At 40.7% G+C, this 5,304-nt stretch overlaps 1 pseudogene; it reads left to right on the top strand.

Annotated features, from left to right (window-relative positions):
- Positions 1-3,138: 3,138 nt before the first annotated feature.
- Positions 3,139-4,740, top strand: LOC106751995 (annotated as a pseudogene).
- Positions 4,741-5,304: the final 564 nt, after the last annotated feature.

A 5,304-nucleotide genomic window follows, 5' to 3' on the forward strand; every position in this document is an offset into this window, starting at 1 on the left:
CAAACTTTTTTTAATTTCCATCTGGAATGGTGGTACGTTACATTTATTACACTTCATACATGGAAAGAAGTTAGTATCAATTCAAAACTCATATTTTCTTATGTAAGCGAGAATATAAATAATATATTGTATGAAGACAAAACTTTTGCTTAAACCACCACTGAAAATATCATATTCTTGTGCGTTATTCAAGAATAATTTTCATGAATTGAGAGGAACAAATGCTAGATGAATTTTTAAACTGATGCAATTCTTAGGCCAATTTTTTCCTCTCAATTCATGAAAATTATTCTTGAGTAACTAAAATATGATATAGCAAGTTTTGTCTTCATGCAAGATTACATATTCTTGCTTGTATATGAGAATATGAATTGTGATGTTAATTTTTCACATATAATACGACGGACGTAAAAATATGGACGTAAAAATGTCCCCGCTACGGGGACACTGACCCCGCAAAGGGTTAAAAGAAGGAGAGTGGACTGAGTAATCACTTTTCTTAGCAATAGAATGATATCTTTCATTTATACATTTTGCAGGTATGTCACGATCGATCTTGTTTGCCCGTGCGAGACGACTGCTACGGGAAAGTACTCGAGCTTGTAAAATTTCGATGGGTCTCCCCTCGAGGGGTCAAGATTTTATTCACTTAGCTCTCTTAGACACTTCGCACTCGTTCCACGGCAGACAACACCGTTTACATACGTTTACAAGCACTGTCCTCCTCGTGCAAAAGTACCATCCCCCTACCTCTCCTCTCCGCCTATTATTCGATCGCGCCGCTGAGTGCACCTCTGCATTTCAAATGAAATGCACTCGTGTTTCGGCGGGACGAGGAGTTGTATCGCGGTCGGCGGATTCTGGTTTTCCACGAGATTTGTCGAGAAGCGCGCGCGTTCTCTTTTCTCTGCATTCTACTCCTCCACTCCCCTTTTTCCCGCCACTTTTGTCTGCTCCGTGGGAGTACACAGGTGTCCCGGAAAGCATGATGCTTGCGTGCCTGATCTTCTTCACCCGACGGAGTCCTTCGCCGCTTTTTTCTCCTTTTTCCATCTTTTCCTTCTACCAAACCTACCGGGCTTTTCCTTCCGCGCCGTTACCTTCGCGCGAAACACGTCATATGTACGTCGTGTAATTAGGTGTATGATTCGCGGGACTGTTGTTTATTTGTCAAACGTGAGCTCTCTTTCTCACTCCCTCCCTCCCGTCCTTCGTGGTTGAGTGCGGTCCGTTTGAGAAATCTCCCAACGCACGACGCGTTATCGGATTCTCATTCCCTGTTGCATGAAACTTTTCGTCCTCTTTGCGTTTAAACGCAACGAATTAAATAAATCTTCAAGTGGCTTACCGCCCGGATACCTAATAATACACTGAGGAAAATATCTAAAAAATAAAACGGGTACTAATAAAACGTTTATTTGTATATGCAGTCATGAAAAAATTGCAACATTTATTTTTTGAAAAGTTTTTGAACGCATCCCGTGTCCAATAAGAGAATTTGTTTTTTCGTCATTTTCAGAGGTAATTTTAAGGTAATTAAGGCCTCTGGTCCTTCGACGCAACTGTCTCATGATGTCAGAAGCGAGAAAGCCGAGAAATTCCTGCGTTATACGTTCAAATAAAAAGGATATACTCACAAAATGTTTGTGATCGATTGTAAAATTGTCCAAACATTTTTACTCGAACGATCAATGAACAGTCGTAAAATTAACATTGACAAAATCATGAGAGAAGCGGTTAGAAGATCAAATTCTATGTCAAGTTAATTTTGCGACTATTTATTGATTGTTCGAATAAAAGGTAAGTGTTCGGACAATTTTATAAATGTGTTGAATCGATCACAAGTATCATTTTCAAAAAGAGGGAGAGCGAGAGGGGGGGAAGAGAAGAGCGCTTTCCGATATATACTGGCAGTACTGAAAAATTGTTCCGTTATTAGCACGCAACTTGTTGCTACAACATCGGTCGTCATAAATGCCATATTGCGATTACTGCAAGCTCCCGAGACGGTTGCAGCGCGATATAACATCGTATTGATATAGGCAGAAAGTAGATTTTTTAGGCTCCGATATTTATTGTCAATACCAAAAATCTATAGTTTATGTTACATACGGGTTTTCAATATTGGCAGTGAATATCGGTACATTTCGCGTCCACTACCGCGGAATACAACGTGCTGCTAGCAAAGTAATTTCGGAACGGCAGTGCACTATTATGACGTCATTATGGTCGCCGATAAAAAGGGAACGTTTCCTCTTCTTTCCACCAACTAAATAATTAAACGTTTTATTCGCTTCGTAACCCTCACGGCCATCTCGAAGGCCGTGCGTAACTTCCACGGCTCGCTGGTGTGCTGAATGGCGGCAGACTGCGAACCGCTACAATGGGAATCGAGTTAACGAAGAACGTGAAACTCGCGATTTTACGCGAATCTCTTTTCCGCGCGGCCGGATAAAAGCGACGACGAGGAGGGAAAGGAAGAAACGTCGACAAGACGACGCAACCGGAGGTTCAGCCACCAAGGAAAGGAGCCACCAAGAAAAGAGAAAGGCCAGCCAAGGAACGAAAACAAGACCAAGAATACTCTTAAGTTTATTTTACAAGAACAGTTTAATTCTATAAGAAAAGTTTATTTTTTTTTTACAAGAACAGTTTAATTTTATAAGAAAAGTTTATTTTTTATTTCACAAGAACAGTTCGATAAGAATAGTTATCCTATAAGAATAGTTTTAATTTAAGAACAATTTCGACAGGTCTAGGGAATAAGAAACTAGTTTTATATGACAAATTTAATAAATATAGCATGAAAAAGTTTGATAAAATAAAAAACCGGAATAAAAGTAAAGGAGACCGCCGGTAGGTGGCACCACAGACTGAGGTTAACGCGAGGGACGATTGGCGAAAACCGCCAGCAAATCAGGAAATATCGCAAAAGGGGGAGAGCGTTTGAAATTGAAGAAAAGGCACGCAATTGTGAGCGGACGCGAGAGAAGTGGATACGCGTGGAAAAACGAGGGACAGAACTGCGTAGAGGAAAAACGACGGGATCCACAGAGGACGGCGCCTAACATTGAGCGAGAGCTTGCTCGAGAAGAGTCTTCGCAAGTATTTGATATCAGTGAAACCTGTGTTAATATAATGTCGAGTCTAACAGCACCGATGTTTAAGTTTTACAATGGCAACGAAGTTCCGGCTCTTGGTCTAGATATATGGAAGGTTTGACTGTTCCACGTTGATCTCTCTCGGGTCTATTGTTAGAATTTCACTCTGTTTCTTTTCTCGCTGTGTCATTCTGCGTCTTTGTCAAAGCAATCTCTCGCTCAATGTTAGGCGCCGTCCTCTGTGGATCCCGTCGTTTTTCCTCTACGCAGTTCTGTTATCGTTTATGCATATGACACTTGGGGGATATCGTGGGGATATTTTTGTGAAAAACCTTTCGAAAGACCAAATTTTCATATCGACTTTATTTCAGTCTAAACCAGGTAAATTCACCCGAGCTGTCAAAGATGCTATTGATATCGGCTACAGACATATTGATTGCGCATATAGTTATGGCAACGAAAAGGAAATCGGGGCTTCTATACGAACAAAAGTAAAGGAGAATGTTGTAAAGAGAGAGGATCTATTCGTAACTAGCAAACTGTGGAATACTTTCCACAGACCTGATCTGGTCGAACCAGCCATCAAACGGACGCTGGCTAATCTTGGTCTTGATTACCTAGATCTCTACTTGATGCACTGGCCAATTGGATTTAAAGAAGGTGTTCATCTTCTTCAAAAAAATGCTGATGGTAGTATCACTCTGAGCGATCTAGATTATGTCGATACTTGGAAGGCTATGGAGGCTGTACTATCCAAAGGATTGACGAGAAACATTGGGATTAGTAATTTTAATTCTGAGCAAATTACGAGACTGCTCGGAAATACGACGGTAAAACTTGTTACGAATCGGGTAGGTTAAGAGTATGCGAGCAGCGCGGTTGTTGATAAAGACGCTGTCGACGAAAAGAATTCATAATTCAATATGCGCTATTACTTACATTATCTATTTCACCGTTATTCAATATGTATCAGTGTATATATAAAAAAAAAAGGTGTTGTTGGTTCAACTATATTTTCTCGTATAGATCGAATGTCATCCGTATCTAACGCAAAAGGAACTGTCAAACTTTTGCAAGGAGAAGGGCATCCTTATTACAGCCTACAATCCACTCGGATCAACAAAGACCATGGGCCAAGCCGGACGATCGGAAACTGCTGGAAGATGAAATATTATATCTGATTTGCATAAAATATGGCAAGACACCTGCGCAGATACTCTTACGTTATCAGGTATATTAGAGCATTGTCAGCTCCCCTTCCCGAACATCTGGTCGTTGATAATCGTCAACGTCTGTGAATACAGTAGAGTCAATCAAGTTCAAAGTAATTATCTTTTTAGTTGGAACGTGATCACATAGTGATACCAAATTCGGTCACAGGAATGCTTGAAAACAGTAAAATATTCGACTTTAAATTAAAATCCGAAGAGGTCGAATATATCGATACTTTAAATTGTCACCGAAGAATGTGTTGCTTGTTTGAGTGAGTCTTGCTTATTACCTGTAAAAGTGATATTCGATCAGAGAGAGAGAGAGAAAGAAAATATTCCGTGGTCACACGATGTAATACACTAATGATTTTGTCTTTATTTTCAGTTCGGATGCCAGCCCTTATTACCCGTTCTACATTGCATTTTAAACGAAGTAAAAACAAAATTGGGATCACAGGTGGTTGATATAACATTTCTTTGGTTAAAATATATATACATATATATATAACCTACCTGATTCGTAATACAGGTTTCACAGTCGTATTTTCGAGCAGTCTCGTAAGTTGCTCAAAATTAAAATTACTAATCCCAATGTTTTTCGTCAATCCCTTTGATAGTACAGCCTCCATAGCCTTCCAAATATATATATATATATATTTATTGTTACGTCCCGAGATACCCCCGGCATTCCTTCCTCTTCCACAGTTAATTCTTTTTTTCAAATCACTCCCTTCCCTACGTTATACCTTTTTTTTCTTCCTCGTTCGCCTTGGTAGCCAACCGGTGACAAGCACCGAGACCGCTCCTGCCATTGCTTCTTCACTACCTATCATATACCATGGGGCACCTAACCCCACCAGTCAAAAGAGCCCTGTACCCATAGTCAGCACGGGCACAGGAGCGCCGCGATGTGCCGAAACCACTGACTGCGCCGGGCCCCCGCAACACACGCGCTTCTCCGAACCCGTTATATTTATCGACCGCGCAAGCCC

This window comes from Dinoponera quadriceps, unplaced genomic scaffold (assembly GCF_001313825.1).
Source record: "Dinoponera quadriceps isolate SergipeBrazil2010 unplaced genomic scaffold, ASM131382v1 scaffold463, whole genome shotgun sequence".
In the NCBI taxonomy this organism is placed as follows: domain Eukaryota; kingdom Metazoa; phylum Arthropoda; class Insecta; order Hymenoptera; family Formicidae; genus Dinoponera; species Dinoponera quadriceps.